This window comes from Lepidochelys kempii, chromosome 4 (assembly GCF_965140265.1).
Source record: "Lepidochelys kempii isolate rLepKem1 chromosome 4, rLepKem1.hap2, whole genome shotgun sequence".
NCBI classification, from domain to species: Eukaryota; Metazoa; Chordata; order Testudines; family Cheloniidae; genus Lepidochelys; species Lepidochelys kempii.
This window is the reverse complement of record NC_133259.1, coordinates 95943788-95964994: the sequence shown is the minus strand read 5'-3', so window position 1 is coordinate 95964994 and position 21207 is coordinate 95943788. Positions and strand designations below refer to the sequence as shown.

At 44.0% G+C, this 21207-nt stretch overlaps 1 long non-coding RNA gene across 2 annotated transcripts in view; it reads left to right on the top strand.

The window, feature by feature from the left end:
* Positions 1-11052, top strand: part of LOC140910664 (uncharacterized) — a 96112-nt gene extending 85060 nt beyond the window's left edge. Inside the window, exons 3-4 of one of the 2 annotated variants that reach the window (XR_012158686.1) lie at positions 5048-5149; positions 10861-11052. This is a non-coding gene — a long non-coding RNA (uncharacterized lncRNA). Of the gene's footprint in view, positions 1-5047; positions 5150-7911; positions 8142-10860 lie in introns of those variants that run through there. The other variant, XR_012158687.1, reaches the window with a different exon arrangement.
* The last annotated feature ends 10155 nt before the right edge of the window (positions 11053-21207 follow it).

The window sequence follows — 21207 nt, the reverse complement described above, 5'->3', positions numbered from 1 at the left end:
AAATACTTCTATAACCTTTCCCCATGCATTCTAGTCCATCTTCCTGAAAATTTGGGCCAAATCCTGGCCTTTACTCTAGTGGGAAACAAAAACAGAGTGGTGTCACACCAGCTGCAAGTAAATTTCCAGAGATTTATAAGACATACCCCATGCTTCTTTTCTCCCAATGGTTACTGATTATTTACTATCAACTAACAAGTTATATTGACAGGGAGCTTTATTACTACAGTACTTCTGACTCTCAAAACTGTAAGCTAAGTAAAAACAGCAATAGATATATGAAAAACAGGAAAAAGCATAGTTATTCCAGAAGGACACTTAATAGGAAGGAAAAATTATAAATCCTCTTCTTCGAAATAAACCCTTGCTTGTAGAGTATGCAGTACTGTGCACAGCAGCAAGTCTAGACTCTTGCACAATCTGACATCACACCAGTGTGTCTATGTGGATGATAGAGCCAGCCCAGCAATTGCTCTTCCTTCCCAGGAATGGTTCCAGTCTTCTCTTTCCTCAGGGCCAAAAAGGCAATCGATGTTCTCCCCACCATCCTTGTGAATAGGTGCACACTTCCTCTGCTTGAAGTCAAACTTGCAACTACATTTGAGCACCTCTGAGCTCACAGCCATACTACCAACTGATGTTGTCAATTACCCAAGTTAGAAAACAGGCCTCCTCTGAAACTGGGATTCCTGGTTTGAAGAGTGGCTTTCTGCTGACCACAGGGCCGCAGCACTTGCCTAGAAATCAAAACGCAAGCACAAGGAAAAATAAAAGTTTTACGCACTTAAGCTCTTTTCAGTGCAGCTATTTAATATCTTTACATTAATATGCTGTGTAGATGAGGATATAGGCTGATACAAAATTGAGAGCAGGACTCCCCCTGAATTTTCAAAACAGGTATTACAGCTACTCTTTTATTTTCTCTATGGCCTGGTCTACACTGGGGGAGGAGGGAGGGGGAGTGTCGATTTAAGTTACGCAACTTCAGCTCCATGAATAACGTAGCTGAAGTCGACATACTTAGATCTACTCACCGCGGTGTCTTCACTGCAGTGAGTCAACAGCTTACGCTCCCCCGTTGACTCCGCCTGTGCCACTTGCCCTGGTGGAGCACAGGAGTCGACAGGAGAGCGCTCGGGGGGGGTCGATTTATCATGTCTCTAGATGTGATAAATCAACCCCTGCTGGATCGATTGCTGCCTGCCGATGCGGCAGGTAGTATAGAATCATAGAATATCAGGGTTGGAAGGGACCTCAGGAGGTCATCTAGTCCAACCCCCTGCTCAAAGCAGGACCAATCCCCAACATACTCTATAACAACAAATGGTCTCTCAGTAGAAGTTGCCAACATACTTCTCAACAGAAGCTCAACTCTGATAGTGTAGAGTGGGACTTGGAGAACACCAGGTCCCTTGTTCAAATGTATTAGAAAGCAATGTCTTTGAAAATTACTGTACAGCTGTTTTAAGGCAAGCTCTATAATTTTTAAATTGAGGATTAATTTAATAGTGATCTGCAGAAGAAATATACTCAGAAACCTCAGGTTACAAGTGATTAACATCATCTTCCAAATAATAAATCACAATGTATATTATTGATATAACTCTTCTGGATGACACTATAATCAAAACTGAGGCCTTGACTACTATACAAAATTAAGTCGACTTAAGTTAAATCGATAAACAGCCAGTGGAGTAATTAAAGCAGTGGTTCATGTGCACATTGTGTTCCTTCTGTTGGTGTTGCATGTCCTCACCAGGAGCGCTTCCACTGACTGAAGTGGGACCTTGTGGGGCACTGACTCCTGAAGCCCCTCTGCCCTGGGCCTCACAGCTGGAGCTCACACACCCCACCCCACCCCACCTACCCTGGGGCTGACAGCCAACGGGCAATGTAAGTCAGTGCTACTCAAAGTGGTGGTGCGCGGACCAGTGCCGGTCTGCGAGCCATTGGCTGCCAGTCTGCGCGCACATTAGAAAAAAAAAATTGCCAGTCCCCCACATCAGATAGCTTGAGAAGCACTGATGTAAGTAACGCACTGTCTACACAGACACTGCGTCACCCTAACTATGTTGACCTAAGCACTATGCCTCTCACAGAGGTGGGGTTATTAAGTCAATGTAGTGGGCGACTTACATGGGGGGGAAGGGGCGGGGAGCACCAATGTAGTGTAGACACTGACAGAGTTAAGTTGACTTAAGCTGCCTTACATTCACCTAACTCTGTAGTGTAGACCAGTCCCAAGAATGCTGTGTTCCTTTTCCCATCACAAATGCACCATGTGTACATTGCACTGTACTCTGTTTGGCTTTCCTGCAAGACTTCAGGGGGAGGAATAAAACAATAATTCCAGACCAGTTATGAGCCTGATTCTGCAGCCCCTCTGTATGTTAAAGGCCCATTGAGCTCCATGGGAGTTCAGCTTGTGCAGGAGTTATGGAATGCATCTGTAAATGTACAACATTAAAAGTATATGGTAATTATTGAAAATTATTATAAAACTGAAAGGAGAAGGAGGTGTAGCCTTGTGGCCTGACCACAGGGGTGGAAGCCAGAAACCCCCGATTTCTAATCCTAGCTGAGTCAGTTCTGACACAGTTTTCCTTTGAGACTTTGCAACATCTTGCCTCTTGGTCTCAGTTTCTCCATCTGAGAATGGGTATAGTAATACTCACCTGCCTCAGGATACTGTGAAAGTTAGTTAGGGAGAGATTGTGACTAGGCCAACACACATCCACAGTGGAGTAAAAAGCCCTCTACCCGGGCTACCCAGACGTTGGGTGCAGGTGCACGGGAGTAAGCAGAGCTACATGCCTGCTTTATACTCTCCCTGGAGCAAGAGGGCAAGGAAAATGATGTATTATGGGTAAATGTTTTAGTTCTCTAAATGTGTGGATGGGATGGGCATCATTATTAAATGAGGAAGAAGGGCAGGATAGAGAGAGGGAAGGAGAGGAGGTTTCGGGCAACAAAAAGGTAAAAAAAGTTTTACGAGAAATAACGCATGCATACACCCACCTGAGCTTCCTTCCCTTTTATCACTGGACTCATATGAGCTCCCCTGGTCCTTAGCAGGGCTTGCACAGTCTCTTTTCCCAACAGGTCGAGGATATCCAGGACTTCTTTCCTGTTCCAGGCAGGAGCATGTCTAGTAGCTCTGTGAATGTGCAAGTGGCATGGATGGATGCTCACAAAGGTGGGCTAGTTGGTGTAGTGTAGACCAGGCCTTACACTCTCCCTGGAGCAGGAAGCCAGGAATCAGCAGGGTACTGGCCTCCAAGAGCCAGCATGGTTAGGAGAAATAAGATGGAGCTGGAGGGGAACTGGCTCTTTTCTTCCGTGTTGCTGCTAGTGCTGTACCTTACTATGGACTGCATCCCTGAGATACAATTTAGTCCTTAATGTTTCTAAAGTACTTCAGAAGGACCTGCTGCCACTCCCATTGAAGTCAAAGGAATTGGGATAAATCCACAAGTTCAGAAGATTGCTATTCACAGGGACTGAAATGAAAGTGGAGAAGCTTAGTCTCAGATCCACAAAGGGACTCAGGTGACCAACTCCCAGATTTAGGCACCTAAATCCCAGTCTTAGACTCCACTGCGATCCACAAAACTCCCATTTGGCTGCTGACTAACTCTGTATGTGCCTAATTTCACTCAGAGCCTAAATTTTCAGGATCAAAGTTCCCTAGGCACCTATGTTGCGGTCTCACTCTAGGCATCTGAAAACCTATCTCATGCCTAAGCCCCAGTGCAATCTACAAATCAGGGGAAGATAAGCAGATCCATTAGGTATGCTCGGAGCAGGTCTATTGGATCAGGCGTCATTAAAAATCCAGCTAAGGGAGGTGGTGATGTCATCCAATTTATAAATTTTAACCCAGTGGTTAGCATACTCACCTAGGATGTGGGAGACCTAGGGTTGAATTTTCCCTTCTGCCTGAGGGGGAGAAAGGAAACCCCAGGTCAAATCCTATCTCTAAGGGGACCACACCTACGACTGAACTATGGGATACTTTCATGTGGGGCTCCCTCACTCTCGCTCCTGTTGAAGCTGTTCCACCGGGTATAAATAATTAAATAGTCACTAGAGCAGGAAGACTGGACCCTGGGTCTCCCACAGCACCAGGAGGATACTCTAAGTAATTCTCACTTTTTTTCTTTGGCCCAATGGCTACTTAAGGATTTATACATAGTGGAACAGCTTCAATAGACAAGATTGAGGGAAATCTATATCAAAATGTTCCATAGCTCAGTGGTTAGACCACACTCCTGAGAGGTGGGAGACCCCTCCTCAAATCCTTTCTCACCTGCAAGCAGAGGGGGGAATTCCTATATCCTGGGTGAGTGCTCTGACCCCTGGGCTAAAAGTCATCAAGTGAGTGACAGCATTTTCTCCTCCAGCTGTTTTGCATGGAGTGAGGCAGGCTCCTCACTCATTTGCATAAGAAAAGACTTAGTTGCCTAAGGCTCCTGACTCCAGGAGAAGGGCTCCTGGCTGTGGATTGCAAGCAGAGACAGGCGTCTCCCTGCAGCCCAGGCTTAGGCGCATAACTCTGTGAGATAGGTAGGGCTTAGGACCTCCCACTCTCATTGGTATCTCCCATTGGCTAGTTTAGGAGGATCCCCACCTACCATGCTGACTTTTGTGGATCCCATTCTAAGGTGCCTGTCTCTTTCTGTGCATTGAATAAGGGAGCTAAGGCACCTAACTCAGGCTTTGTGGATCCCAGTGTTGCGCCAATGTTTTTCTAGGCACCTATAAGTGAGGCATTGCAACATACAGAGGTGCCAGAACAGGGTAGGCCAGGGGGCCCATGGCCCCATCACTTTGGGGAGAGGGGCCTGAGAGGAGCGACTGGAGTGGGGGCAGGGCCTCAGAGGAAGAGGTGGCATGCGGGGGGCTGGGGTCACAGTTCGGGTGCCAATGACCCCCTTTTAGGGACTTTGTCGCCCCTGGCAACATCTAAGTCCCTTTATGGATTAGGGCCTGAATTTTTTTAATTTATAGAAAGATTTACTGTGAACAACTTTTTTATTCTTTGCAGGTGCAGAGTACATTTATAGCCAACATGCCACTCCCATAAAACACACCAACTACATAGTGCTGAAATATGGCTGCCATGAACAGGTGTGATCTGATGGAACAGGTAAATAAAAGTTCAATAAAACCTTTTTGTCTCAGTGAGCCTAGTTAGCAATGAGTTTTTGGGTAAGTTCCTGGTCCTTGGTAGAGGAGTTGAAGGAGACCTAGAGATGTAAGAAATCTGGAGGGTCTTTTTGATTTTATTTACTTTCATATTTTTAAAATGTTTCAAAGCATTGACAGGATATCTGTCACCTAACCTCTCCAAATATTAAAATTATTACAGCCACACAAACAAAACACACCTATAATACCAATAAATGTTACTTTTCTTTTCCAGTGCTCTGAACTTCTTGGGGCTATTCCATGAGCTAAACAATGTGTTTACATTTGAAAAGAAGGGAATTATACTAAATTAAAAACTCTCTCTATATGTAAGTTATAGATTCAAGGGTTATATTATAGGGTAGGGCTAAACAAAACTTTCTCTGTCAACTTTTTTCAAATGGAAAATTGGGGTTTCAACCAAATGAAAATTTTTTCAGAAAGTATCTGCTGTCCTCAGACTTTAAATTTTTCACTGAAAAACCAAAAACCTGAAAACCAAAGCCAAAATTTTTTGGGTTTTGCCTGAAAATGTTTTGGTTTTTCAATAAAAAGTTAAAAATATATATTTTCTAGAAAATATTTCATAGTGCATTACAGTGAGCGATTTTAAAAAATGAGACAATGCTTTCCAGAGGTAGGTGGAATTCTTATCCTGACATGAAAGGAAACAAGGACAGGGTCTGTCTTGTGGTTAAAAATCTGAACAAGGAGTCTGGCACTCTATGGTCTGTACCCCTCTCTATCACAGTGTTCTTTTGTGACCTTCAGGAAGTCAGCTGACCTCTCTGTGCCTTGGTTTTCCCATCTTGAAAATGGGGGTAAATACAGGGCTGTTGTGAGGTTCAGTATGTTGAGATTCTTGGATAGAAATCTGCTATATAATGCAGAATTTTGAAATTTTTTGATGAAAATAATTGCATATATTTTTTGCAAAAAAATTATCCCATTTTTGATCAGCCCTACTCTGAGTCCAAAGCATTAGACAAAATACAAGTAGAAAGCTCAGTCCTCAGTTGTGAATTCTGTTTTTGTGCTGCTGAGGCAGTGCAGAGCAGCCAGAAAGCTGACCTAAAAATGACAGCCAAGGATTCCCCCCATCACAAGGGAATCCTTGCATGGCACAAAGCTGACATAGCTGGCTCTATACCACACCCTTTCCTGGTACAGAAGTTTTTTGGGGAAGGGGTAGAGGTATGACAAGATTCTTTATGCTCCAGATCAATTGCCACAGCTGCTGACTTTAGGTAGTGTAACTTAGAGCAGCCCTGAAGCTGCTCTAAATTATGCTGAGAGTCTTTTCAGCCCCCCATTTGGCCTAGAATCATGAGCAGAAAGGTGGCGGGGAGCACCCCTTTCACCCTCTCCTGCATATTATTGAACCGAGACAGAGCAGATTTAAGAACTGTACTTTAAAAGCAATAAAACAGAAATTCATATACCCAATTGTACGTAGAAGACAGGTCTAAGGAATGAAGAGAAAATTAAGTCAGAATGGGTCAAATTCTGTTATCATAATTTCATTATCTTTATTTCATTGGAAGCACACCACATTTACACCAGCATAACTGAGGTCAGACTTTGGCCTTCTGAATTCAGGATGCATTCTGCCTGATACTTTAAACTCTGTTAGAAATCTGGTTCTTTTCCAAGCATTTGAAATACTAGGATATAGTAATAATATTGATCACTCTCGCTCTTTCTTCTTTCTCTGAACCATGGACAATGGCTTTTTCATGTGATCTTAGGACATTTAAGGAAGTTGTTCACAAATGTTAGGGAGGAATCTGTTGAGCTTTGATTATGGCAATTTATGTAATACAGATCTTCCATTTCACTAACATCGTGTCTCAAATGATTAACAAACACATGAGAGCCAGCCCTGAGGTCTTCTGGTGACTCTATGTGCTTCCCAGCAGTGAAACATTTGAATTTGATTCCCCAGCCACACACCCTCACCTTAGAGGCAGTGTGCTCAGCCTCTTGGGCAAGGAATGTGTCTCATTGCTCACATGATACACACAGTGGAAATATGGGAGGGTCCCTTCCTTAGTCAGCCCTCCTCACTCACCCCATTGCATGAGATGTTTGCAGATGCAATTGGGTGCCTTTAGCAGCCCAGTCTTGCATCTCAACAGCAGCTGTAAATTGGTAAATTCCCAGTTCTATTATAAGGCTTCAAATCAGGGCACTGGAGAAATGCGGAGAACATTAACATAAGAATGAGTCTGACTTTGTAATACTTCACAGCAGTGTACACAGGAACAGGCAGAAACACTTAGTAACTTATCAGGATCAACTACTTTAGGGATCCCTAGGTCCCCATTAGTAATAGTTGCAAAATTTCTTGTTACAAACATAGGAGAAAAGTAGAGGGATGCTTCATGTAACTTAGGTTTATTTGTCAGAGAGCAAGGCTCTGTGAGTAAAACAGCAAACTGGTGATTGTCCTAATGCTTCAAACAAGCTAGAGGCCAGATTTGCTAAAGCTGGCAGAGGGCAGTGCAAATTTCACCACCTTACACCAGCAGTACCCCCTTTACACCATGAGACATTTAACCCTTGCACAGGCAGTTGGTGTTTCTACTGTCATCCTCCCACACGCTCTCTGCGGAAGATTAAGAATAGCTTTAAGTTCCACTAAAGGCTCTTTAGATGCTCTGCCAAATAGCCACTGAGGAGATGAATGGATTCTTCCTTTTTTGCCTCCTTTCCTTCCAGCTCTAGCCACTTTTGGATGGTACTGGCCTTCTGAATCTCCCACCTCCACAGGAGGAAGGCTGCAGCTTTTTGTGCCCTCACAACGTCTTCCTTTGGAGTTTCCACCAGCAAGATCTATGCTGGAGTTTACATCTGCAGAAGTCATCATGTGGTGCTGCAACCATCCTCTTGGCCAACAGTGTGGGGATTGAACTGGAGACTTCTAAAGCAAAAAAAGCAGCTACGGCTGGTGCCAGGGCTGTGTGTGTTACAGCTGTACCAGCTCTGCAGAGGCTGCAGACTTATTTAACCTCTGCAGAGCTGGTACAGCTGTAACACACACTTACCAGTAGCTTACACTGCCTCTGTGGCTCGAACTGGTTTCCGCCACAGCTTGTATGAAAAACTGCTGCAAAGACTGTTCAAAAACAGTAGTGCATAATCTTGTGCTCCTGACATGGCATAGACAGTGTAGTTGTGCAGGTAGACAAGGGAGGGGGCCCATGGGAGTACAGCATTGCCATAAAGAGAGGTTGAGGATTAAGGAGGGCACAAGCTGCCTGGGAACACCAAGCAAATGTAACCTCCTATAAACAAAAGCACTTAGTGGCATATGCAGGCAGATAGAAGGGATGTGATGGGGATAGGAATGAGGGAGAACAGGAACAACAACGGGAAACCAGGACACTCACCCAAGCACAGAACAAACCAGCCAGCACCTACTTCTGTGTTTGCTTTGGGACTGTATGAGGTAAAGGGAAGTGCTTTATGCTTGGTCTCATATCTTGCTAAAAGTATCACAAAAGTACTCTCAAACATATTTTAATTGTTGTTGCCACTCCTCCAATTCACATCCTAGCTTTTCCAACATTAGAAAGGTGTGGTAGGCCAGTTTCATATTAGAGAAGGAAGAAAGGCACTTTTTAATACAAAATAGTCACAAAAAGTCTGAAAGTTCAGTACAAAGCATTGCCGCTAGGTGTGTTTTGTGATTTTTTTATTTAATAATCAGTACAGTTACAATGACCAGTGCTAAGCCAGAAGGCCTTTAAACACATGAATGTGCACAAGTGTGTGTGTCTGTGTGTGTAATGCTTTAAGGAATGTATAAATGACTTGAATCGCTTTCAAGGACACGACTACCTTTTTGATCAAAGCCATCATTGTACATCTCATTATGACAAAGCAAAGTGCAAGTACCAGATCACAAGACTAACTTTCTCTGTAAGTAATTTGAGGACAGGTGTACATAAATTTTAAAACAAAAAACAAAAAACTGGCAGACATTTAAATTGTGCAGTTTACTTTGAAAACATTAATGTTTGACTTATCTTGAGAAGTCTTAAGAAATAATAACTTTGATCTTAAGAATAACTTGTAATATGAGATCTGCTGCAATCCCCAGGTCAGTTATGATGCCATAAGTATAATGTCAGAAGTAAAACAAATAAACATATCACTAATTTATCTAGAAGGCACCTAATAAGCAAGGCTCATGGAAAATTGCAATAAAGATATGGTCCTGAGGTCCCTTCCAACCCTGATATTCTATGATTCTACAGTAGTTGCATATCATTTTCTGCAAAAATTGATGGGGAACTGCTACATTGGTCCCATCTCATTGATTTTTTTCCAGTAAGATGTTCTGTGCCTTCTTAAAAAGAAAAGGAGGACTTGTGGCACCTTAGAGACTAACAAATTTATTAGAGCATAAGCTTTCGTGAGCTACAGCTCACTTCATCGGATGCATACAGTGGAAAATACAGTGGGGAGATTTTATATACACAGAGAACATGAAACAATGGGTGTTACCATACAGACTATAACAAGAGTGATCAGGAAAGGTGAGCTATTACCAGCAGGAGAGCGGGCTGGGGGGGGAGGGGAGCGAGAGGCGGAACCTTTTGTAGTGATGATCAAGGTGGGCCATTTCCAGCAGTTGAAAAGAACGGGAGTGGGGGGTGGGAGGGAGAGGAATAAACAAGGGGAAATAGTTTTACTTTGTGTAATGACACATCCACTCCCAGTCTTTATTCAAAAACACTAACTCAGGAACTTATCCTTGCAACAAAGCCCGTTGCCAACTGTGTCCACATATCTATTCAGGGGACACCATTATAGGGCCTAATCACATCAGCCACATTATCAGAGGCTCGTTCACCTGCGCATCTATCAATGTGATATATGCCATCATGTGCCAGCAATGCCCCTCTGCCATGTACATTGGCCAAACTGGACAGTCTCTATGTAAAAGAATAAATGGACACAAATCAGATGTCAAGAATTATAACATTCAAAAACCAGTCGGAGAACACTTCAATCTCTTTGGTCACTTGATTACAGACCTAAAAGTGGCAATTCTTCAACAACAAAACTTCAAAAACAGACTCCAATGAGAGACTGCTGAATTGGAATTAATTTGCAAACTGGATACAATTAACTTAGGCTTGAATAAAGACTGGGAGTGGATGTGTCATTACACAAACTATTTCCCCTTGTTTATCCCCCCCCCCCCCCCCCACACACACTGTTCTTGTCAACTGCTGGAAATGGCCCACCTTGATTATCACTACAAAAGGTGTCCTCCCCCCTCCTGCCACCCCCCTCCCCCCCGCTCTCCTGCTGTTAATAGCTCACCTTTCCTGATCACTCTTGTTACAGTCTGTATGGTAACACCCATTGTTTCATGTTCTCTGTGTATATAAAATCTCCCCACTGTATTTTCCACTGTATGCATCTGATGAAGTGAGCTGTAGCTCACGAAAGCTTATCCTCTAATAAATTAGTTAGTCTCTAAGGTGTCACAAGTACTCCTTTTCTTTTTGTGGATACAGACTAACACGGCTGCTACTCTGAAACCTGTGCCTTCTTGTGTCCAGCTAGAAATTGGCCTGAACCAAAGCTCCAAATAGAATTACACAATATGCGTCTGAATCCAAATTGGAATGTTTTTGCTGTTCTCTATTTCAGTATTAAACCTAGACAAGATCCGTAATGCTGAGCACCCCTGAATTTTGAAAACCAGATCCAGATCCAGTTTGCTGCTGATTTACGGAACACAGAAGCAGATCCGTATAGGTAAACATTTTATGTGTTGTCACCTCAAAAACCACAATGGATTTTTAAATCCTCCCACTGTATCTATAGGCTTGGAAAGATTCAAGTGTTATTTGTTTATGAATTTTGATGGATAATATTGATATTTTGAAATCTATATATGTATATTTGTTTTGACTTACATTTTTCATAAATAACAGTGTGATGGTGTGTTCAGCCCTCACATGTCCTGAAAGGGCTAATGTATGCTAAAAGGGAAGCCAGTTTACCAGACAGGCCCCAGATGAGGGGAATAAGGTGGCTGCAGGGGTGAAAGTAAAATTGAACTCTTACCCATACGGGACTGGCTCTGCCCCCACCCCCCAGAAGGAGTGGGGCCTCGGTTGGAAGGGGCAGGGCTGGGGGGGGAGGGTCAGTGTCCCCAAGCCAGCCCATCCGCGCTGCCTGGCCCACACCGCCAGGACTCCAGCAGCGATTTAAAGGGCCCGGAGCTCTGGGCCCTTTTAAATCACCAGCCCCGGGGCAGCTGCTCCTTTTCCACCCCCCACTCCCCCGTCGGCAGCCAGGAGGGGCAAAAGGGGCAACGATGTTAAAATCATCTGGTACCGCTGGCCACTTTTTTTACCTGTTCTCCATACCCGCCCATATCGCCTTACTTTCACTCCTGGGTGGCTGACAGAATGAGGGAGCCCAGCTGAGGAGGAACAAGCCGGCTTGGGTTTATAAAAACTGGAAGCTAATAGCAGAGGGGGCTGCAGGGAAGTAGGGTGCAGTCACTCTCAGGAAGTAGGGAGGTGTGAGGCTGGCAAACTCAGAGGAGAGCCAGAAGGCATGGAAGCAGCTCAGGGAAAAAGCAGTAAGTCTAGGAGGGAACAGACCTTGGCTGCTGTCTAGAGGGTCCCTGAACTGGAACCTGGAGTAGAGGGTGGGCCTGGTTCCCCTGCCAGCCACAGGAGAAGTGGCATTATTAGGGTTGCTGACCCTCCTGGAATCAGGCTCGATCTCCTAGAGGCCACTGAAGCCAAACTGGAAGATTTTAGGCTGCTTAAAGTCTGGTGGCGCAGTGGGGCTAATGCAGGCTCCCTATCTGTCCGGCAGCTTCTCCTAAGAGGAGGCACAGCCAGGGGGTCTCTGCGTGCTGCCCCCACCCCGAGCAACAACACCACAGCTCCCATTAGCTGGGAATGGGGAATGGCGGCCAATGGGAGCTGCGGGGACAGTGTTTGCAGGCAGGGGCAGCACGCAGAGTCTCCTGGTTGCCCATGAGCCTAGGAGCCACTGCTGGTCATGCCATCACTTCCAGGAGCCCACCCAAGGTAAGCACTGCCTGGCCAGAGCCTGCACCCCAAACCTCCACCTGCACCCCAATCCCCTGCCCCAGCCCCCTCCTGCACCTAAACTCCCTCCCAGAGTCTGCACCCCGAACCCTCTCCTGCACCCTTGAGCCCCTCCTGCACCCAGACTCCCTCCCAGAGACCACACCCTGAACCCCATTCTGCACCCCAACCCCCCAGCCCTGAGACCCCTTCCGCACCCAAACTCCCTCCTGGAGCCTGCACCCCTAACCCCCTCCCATACCCCAGCCCGCTGCCCCAGCTCAGCCCAGAGCCCCCTCCCACAGTCCAAACCCCTCAGCTCCAGCCCAGAGCCCACACCCCAACCCCCGTCTCAGCCCTGTGGAAGTGAGTGAGGGTGGAGAAGAGCAAGCGACGGAGGGAGGGGCTGAGGCCTTGGAGAAGGGAAAGGGCAAAGGACAGGGCAAGGGTGTTTGGGTTTATACGATTAGACAGTTGGCAACACTAGGAACTATAGAGGCAGTGAATGGGAAGACTGCCTAAGACTGCTGGTAAGGAAAGACTTTGATACATCAAGGGGGAAATATGCTTGGTGACCTGGCTGGAGGGCCAAGTCAAGAAGAGGAAACACCTACACTACAAAGTTAGGTTGATGTAAGGTAGCTTATGTCGACCTAATTATATCAGTGTACATGCTACAGCCTTGCTCCCACTGATGTAACTGCCCTACTACCCCAACACAACTCCACCTCCATGAGAGGCGCTTATGTCGGTGTAGTTAGAGTGACGCAGTGTCTGTGTAGACACATCGGGTTACTTACATGGGCTCTTGGCTGTCATTCGTCTCAATTTCACAGAGCTGTGAAATTGACAGGAAAGCCACTCACAGGTCGTCACCCCAGCAGGGGCTCCAGCTAGAGCTGGGGTTCCAGGCGCGGAGCTCCCCACTGGGCAGCCAGGCTCCCAGTATGGAGCTAAGAAGTTGGGGGCAGCTGGGCTCCCAGTGGGGAGCTGAGAAGGGGAGACAGCCTGGCTCTCAACCCACCACACTGCCACTCTTAAATTGTTGGAAGCGGTCCTGGTGAGGACGTGCACCACCGTGAAAGAAGGGCAGTGTGGACATGACCCTCCGCAGTAATTACTGTGGCAGCTGTAAATCAACCTAACATAGGTCGACTTAAGTTTGAAGCATAGACATGCCCTGAGACAGCACAGTGGTAGGGCATGCAGTGAGCACAAAAGGGGGCCCCGGACCTGGGAGGAGCTAATTCCCAGAGTGGCCAGGAGGAGGCACCCCTACCAGTGTGTGGACCCTATGAGAGTTAGTGTCTTTTGTGGGTTTTAATATCTTGCTAGTGCAGAACTGCAATGACTGCAGAAGTTGTAACTGATTCAGAAATAACTTACCTGATGTTTCATAACACATTTCTTAACATTTAATAATCAACCCTAATAAAATAACTTATTCTTTCATACCGCAACAAACACACACACACCTTTTTATTAACCCACAAGACTTACTTTCACTTTTCAGACTTTCACTTACTTTCACTTTTCAGACATTTAGAATATCAGTGATGGAAATTTGTTTTCCAGGTTCTAGGCAGCACACTGCAAGCTTTATAGGGCAGGGACTGTCATTTTACTGTGTTTGTACAGTACCAAGCACAGGAGTCTTGATTGGGACTCCTGGGAGCTGCTGTCATATTAGTAATTATGTAGCAGGAGAGTGAGTTTGTGGGGCGGGGGGGGGGGGCAGAGGGTGAGAAAACCTGGATTTGTGCTGGAAATGGCCCAACTTGATGATCACTTTAGATAAGCTATTACCAGCAGGAGAGTGGGGTGGGAGGAGGTATTGTTTCATGGTCTCTGTGTGTATATAATGTCTGCTGCAGTTTCCACGGTATGCATCCGATGAAGTGAGCTGTAGCTCACGAAAGCTCATGCTCAAATAAATTGGTTAGTCTCTAAGGTGCCACAAGTACTCCTTTTCTTTTTGCGAATACAGACTAACACGGCTGTTACTCTGAAAAATGTAGCCAATATTGATTATCAGCTAAAGCCAATCTCTTCCAGCCCTATATGCCTACAGGTTGAGGCTATGGAGTGGAAATGCTGGCCCTATCACCCAGAGCACCCTGAGTAGCAGCCTGGATCAACAATCAAATAAAGGAGCAACTTATCCCATCTTTCAGGCTGGAGATAAGGCATAGGTTGAAAAGATACAAAGGATGAAAGGGGAAGGAAAACCAGTCTCTTGTAGTCTAAACAATGTGTCAGGAAAGTCCTGCTTCAGGAATGGGTGAGCAAAGGGAGGTCACCTAGACATATTGGGTGTGGGAATGTGAGTATAAAGACAATGGGTCAAAGCATTCCTGGTTAACAAACTAGGCTTTGAACTAGTGCGGAATCCACATGCTTACTGAGACTCTTGTTTATTTGAAGAAGGACATCTGAAAGGCTATGATAAAAGATGCTAACATCACAGGATCTGCAGCTTTCCACTTACTGTATATTTAAGTGTCCGAAACAGCGACATTCTATCTTAGCTATGTAGCACCTTTCATCCTGAAGGATCCTAAACTATACATTAGATAGAGGCTTTTATATCACAGCCCTGGGCCATGTGGAGGCACACCACTCCTGGAGGAGTACCAGAAGCTGTGCCCTACATGGGCACTGTCTCTCCAGGGCTGCTCCTTGTACACACGTGTGTAGTGGACCAGCTCATATGGCTTGTGTGGGGTGCAAGGGACACAGACATTCCTGCCTCCTAGCTTCCTTCTTTTCGGTGTCCTAGAGTGCAAGAACTACCCAGGTATGCTAACAGAAGTCAGTTCATCCATCATGGCTGGGTCCTGTTTGCATTGGAACAGGTAGCTCTGAAGCTATCTGAAGTGTGATGTTCTGCCACAAAATCCCCTCCCCCATCTTAAACCTGTGATAAATCCCAATCCCAGGGGAGCTTGTGTTGGTCTAGAAAGAGGTGGCTTGTGGGACAGAAAAATCTATTCTTTTGTGTTCCCATTAAACAAAAACCTTTTCTCACATCCATAGCCTGGCATACAGGCAATATCGTTGGCAGATGCATTTAGATTAAGTGCAGTTTGTGAAATGATTTTACTTGTTCCTGGGAAACCTATTGAGTATGGTGATAGCAGAGCACAGTATTAAACTAGTATTCTTTGATGTGCTATAAGAGGAGTGAAGAATCAAAAGGAGTGTGGGTGTCCTCCATGGGAATTTTTTTGAAAATTACTGCCATTTGCTGCAATCTGTTCTATTTCAAAGACAAAAAATGCTCTTTATGGGTATTGTTTTGTGTGCAAGGGATAATGTTATCATTATTTATTGTTTGCGTTACAGTAGCACCGAGAAGCCCCAGATGAGATCAGGTCCCCATTATGCGAGACACTGTAACAAACACATAATAAAAGACAAACTCTACCATAAAGAGATTATCTAAATAGAATAGGCAGACAAAAGGTGAAAAGGGACACAGAGGCACAGGGAAGTGGAGTGACTTACTTAAGGTAACAGGTTTCAGAGTGGTAGCTGTGTTAGTCTGTATCAGCAAAAAAGAACGAGGAGTCCTTGTGGCACCTTAGAGACTAACAAATTTATTTGAGCATGAGCTTTCGTGGAAATTTGTTAGTCTCTAAGGTGCCACAAGTACTCCTCGTTCTTTTTACTTAAGGTAATCACAGATCAGTGGTTGAACTGGTAATAGAATGCAGGTCTCCTGACTCCCTCTGATGTGCCCTATCCATGAGACCACAGTGCCTCCTGTCGTAACTTGGCTGGCAGTAATCTAACTTTTATTTTTCTCAGGTATTTCTAAGTTTTTGGTGTCTAAGGCCTGATTGCAAGCTTGATCCTTCAAAGGAAGGAGACTGTTTTTAACAGATTGGGGATCAAGGCCTTAGTCTTCTCTGCCAAGAAATATTTAGCAGTGTCCAGAGAGGGACAGACTTAATCAGAGGCAGCTAAATCATTCCATCATTCCCTTTAATTTGATAGTGACATTTTAACAGGGAACTATGGAAGTCTCAAAGATCTAACCTATCACCTACCAATATGAAATACTACTAATAAAAACTATGGAATAGATAGTTATACTCAACCTCAAGAGCAGAACTCTTCATCAGCATTCTGTATCTTCATAGGAAATCTTTAGCAGAACTCATCCTTTAGTTTCAGGTTTCATTCATTGTGAATACTTCACACATTGCATCTGCTATCCCAGATTTCACTAGTAGCATTCATGATTTAAATAGAAAATCTGATGCTAAATATCTTAAAGATATTACTGCTTACTGGAGTGCATTTGAAATTACACTATGCTAAAAGCTGTTTACTGTAAGTAACTGTCAAAGTATCTAACATAACGGACAAATCTAGTCCAGGGTGGGAAGACCTCATGACCCTGAGGACCAGTGGAATAGCTAAGCAACATCCTCATTCTAATTCCATAATAGCTTTATGAATTTGCCTTGCTCCCACCTGGAAAGGAGGATTTCTATGTTCCAGATTGACTGGAACAAGAGAGTCATGAATTTGCAGGGCAGTGTCGACACCTGGCTGATTTACAACAGTGGGAAAATAGTGTCTCTCTCTCTCTCTCTCGACTCCTCTCACAGCATAGCCCTCTGCCAGGCAGGCCAAGGTTTTATATTTAAAATTTGAAGGTGCAGGACAAAGAAAATACAATAATAACTACATACACAAGATGACCTCTCTCTGCACTCCTTGCACTTTTATATAGCTGCTCAAACTTAGGAGAGCTTAACTTAGAAAAGGCTGGATGTATGTAGTTCAGAAAAGGTTTAGGAGACGCTGGCTGCCCTATTCCTATAAGTTCTCTTGGTAGCTAGTCTGCAGATTGCAGAGCACAAAGTCTGAGCAGTTCCCTGCTCTCCAAGATGTAGGTTGGTTGCCAAGACAGTAGTTTACTTGAACTGGAGGAAAGCTTTCAATATCTCACAGGGGGAAGTAAATGAAAAATTGATGCAGACATAATGCAGAATTAAAATAGCTGGGTTAAATGCTTTGAGAGGAAAATTTGAGCTGCACAGAGCATGCTCTTAATCATTTTGGGAGAAAATGATTGTCTTCTGGTTGCATGCCTGCTATATCATAATGTGGTGAGAAATAGTACCAGAAATGCATTAGTTATTACAATTGATAAAAACATTTAAAAAATCAGCTCTGAATATTTGTTCCAAAACCCTAACTACAGTTTAAAAGACTGGAGGGGGAAAGGATTATTTTCTGCTATGTACAAATGCTCTGAAATTAAATGCTGATACTGATCTTGTTGCACACCCCTATATGAAAGGAGCAGCACTTGTAAATGTTATAGCCTTGTAAATACAGCACCGGATCTCATGATAATTTTACACGGATTACAGGGACCTAATAATTCAGGAGCAGCTGTAACTTTTACTGCCAAAATAGTAGCTGACATACCGCTTGAGTCTGGTTTAAATTTGTGGTACCTGACCTGTTTTTTTGGCATTTTTTCCCAAAGGTGGGGAAAAAAAAAATCTGGAATTTCTAAAATCAAAACCATGCTTCCAATAATGTTCCCTAAAGAGGAACCATTTTGAAGACAAACCATAACTAATGCTATCATCAGCTCTTCATTATAGCTGATTTGCATATGGGGCCATTAAATAAATGGCTCTACTTCCAGTAGTAGTATGTATTGACTGGGCAGTTTTGCCAGTGTAGATACAGGCTAACAGCAGAGTAGAATGACATATACCAAGTTCATCCTTAAAATTATCTGCATTTTCCCCTATTTGTATGTGTTAATAAAAACAACTTATAGTACAGGTATGACCCATGGCACTTTTAATCCAAGAAATGTGTGAAATGCTTTACAGATGGGGTCACACCACAAAGCTCTGATCCAGAACCATATGGAATTTGATTCAGAGGTCAATGAGAACTGTGGTTCCTCAGCACATCTAAGTAATCAGACACAAGGCATCTCAGGTTGAACATCCAAAAACTGAGGCACACAAGTGGCTACTGTTGAAAATTTGACTGCATGTTACTAAAAGCAGTTTCTGTCTATTTGTATGGTCTCTCAAGAGGTTATAAACTCCACATGGCACTGATGCAGAAGTTTATAAACACCACATGATCCCAAGAGAGAATTTACAGGCCCTGAGGTAGACCGAACAATTGTGGGTGCTGCAAGCATAAAATTACATGGGAGTGCCTGGTCTGGGTGGACCACAGGGGGAGAACTACAAAGAGCAACAATACCATTAATTGTGGTTGCATTTGCTACCATTTAGACATCTAGTCACCTGAGAATGACTGCTAATCTGATACTCAGACAGCTACATGTTAATCTTTGCTGCAAATACTAACTGTGGGGGTAAAATTTGTGCCCACAAATATGGAAACCAGGTTTAAAAAAATCAGACTCCAACTCTGTATTTTTACATGCTAAAATAATTAGAAAGTAATTACTTAGCTTTGAATTTCAAAGCTTTCTAAGGTTTGTGGGTTGTTTTATTTTAAAGTCTGTTCTCCCATCTTGCTTTACCCAGTGCCAGGGGAATCCCCAGTTGAGCATTTAGGCCAACTTTAAAGCTGTCAGAGCAGAGCAGAGCAACTTGTCAAGTGGGCCAAGGGTCTGCCCTAAGGGCTAAACTAACTAAATAAAAAACTAAAACACCAGTGACAAGTTGATAGGAGGAATAAATCCAAAAGTTAACATTTCCTTTTTGCCATGGATTTAGGCCATATCTCTAAAATAACCAAAGGAAGCGTTCAGCAGTTTAGAAAGGAAGATAATGCACAGCAGAGTCATAAGAATCAAGGAAACAATGTCTGAGAGGTTTGGCTCAGACCAGCACTTCAGGGGGCATTTTTTAAAATTTAAAGATTGTTTAATGAATTGGGGGGGGGGGGGTGGAACTGCTAGGTTGGCAGTCCTGAAGGCTTATGAGTTCTGTACCCACAGAACTACATCTGGAACTAAAGTAACTAGTAAACCAGTCTCAACTTTGGAAAATTTGCATGCAAATTTAATAATGTGGGACTCTCCAACAGTCTGCAATCAGTTTGGATAAGCATCCCTATTTTGAATACTTCTCTGAACTAACAAAATATATTGAGGCCCCCTCCAGGCCTTGCAGTTTTTAGTCCTCACACAATCTCCCTTCTCACAACGTACCCATTCTGTGTGGTATTATCTTCTTTGGGGGGACTGGTAGCTGCTACCCCCGTTCATGATCTTTGGTGGAAGCCAGGCCCATTCCACTTCTAGAGCATATCTGCCTCCTCCCAGGCAGGTTTAAAAAAAAAAAAAAGAGTTAAAATGTTTTCTTCTGACCCTGCTGAGATCCCGGGCTAAGATACCCCAGTTGGGGATCCAGAAGAAATACCATGCAACTTCATCTTATTTTATTAATATTGTTATATGTATTTATGAATTACCCATCGTTATAGTACCTGGGCATATTTATAAGATATAAAATTTATGGAAAACACAACATATCCCCCAAAATAAGCATCTATTAAGTGGTCCCTGCTCATCATATTGAACAAGATAACCTTAGACGAGGGAAACCTATACAGCAGGCTAAGCAACAGAACATTTCATAACCAGCAGTTAATGGAAGAGATGCATACAATGAGATGCATCTTGCACTACAATCTAAAGATGGCCAGGCTCAAGGCATGTTTCTGGTAAGAGTGAATTCCATAGATAAAGGGGCTGCTGCCAAGAACACCATGTTTCATCTGTGAGGTAAAGCATTCCTGCGAAACATAGGATGAGGAGGAGGGGAAGGTCCACAGAGATTACCTTTTTATTTCTGGAGTAACTGGGACCAAGACTACTTACCATATATAGATAGTTATGAAGTTACCAACACAGTGAATTTCACCCAGCACAGAACTGGCAACAAGTGCAGAGCCTGGAGCACAATCTCACATGAAGTGATGCCTAACCAACCCATCTTGAAAAAGTGCCATGAAGCACTGCAGTGAAATGTCTACAAGCCATGCACATACCATTTACATGGAAACCCTCTTTCATCTTGTGACTAATATTTCTCAGAGGTTTACATACAGCACAGGAAGTGACAATAGACTCTTCTCCACATCACTCTGCTAATGTGCCTCTCAACTCCATTCTGAAGAAAGCCCCTCTATTGCCTTCAGACCATTCAGTCCTTGGTTTTTCATCAAAAAGGGCTAGATTCAGAGGTGGCAAAATTGCAGGGCCACTTTTAATACTCATTTTAACACCAGGCACACTGGGAATGCCCCAGAACCCAGGAGATAAATGGTTTTGTAACAGGAGTCCCAACAGGACTGCCAGAAAATTACCAAGGGAGGGGGAGAGTAATTTTCACAGACTGATATATCAGAAAATTACCAGCAGGTGGCACTGAAGAACTAGTGAAAAAAATATCTAAAGCATACATACAAAGGACTGTTTTATAGGTTTTTCTAACACTGATGGTAGTTTTCATTCTGTATCCAAGTGTATTGCAGCTATAATGTGTAAGGTTTATTTGGCATGATTTATTATTTGGATTTTATGTGACTCATCACACAGTAAGTGACAAGGATTTTTGAGATGGGTCTGGATCCCTAAATCTCTGACTTTGACTCAGAGTTGCTGAGTTTTCTTTAATTTTCCTCCCAGTTTGAGTGAGTAAATATGTAATCAAGCTGTCACAGGGCAGCTGGCCTCTGTAACTGAAGTAGGTTCAGCTCATCTGTGCCAGAACAGGTGCTCCCAACTGGGTCACTTAGAGGAGCTTTGCTGCACCTGAAGGTATAAAGGGTCAGAGAGCGACCCAGTGAGAGATAACTGGCTGAGGGAGTGAGAGTGCAAGCAAGCAAGCAAGGAGCCCTGGCCCTGGCCCTGGGAGGGAAGGTTATGAGAGTCAGAGATGTAAAGCATGAGCAGAGGAACTCTTTTGGCTGTTTA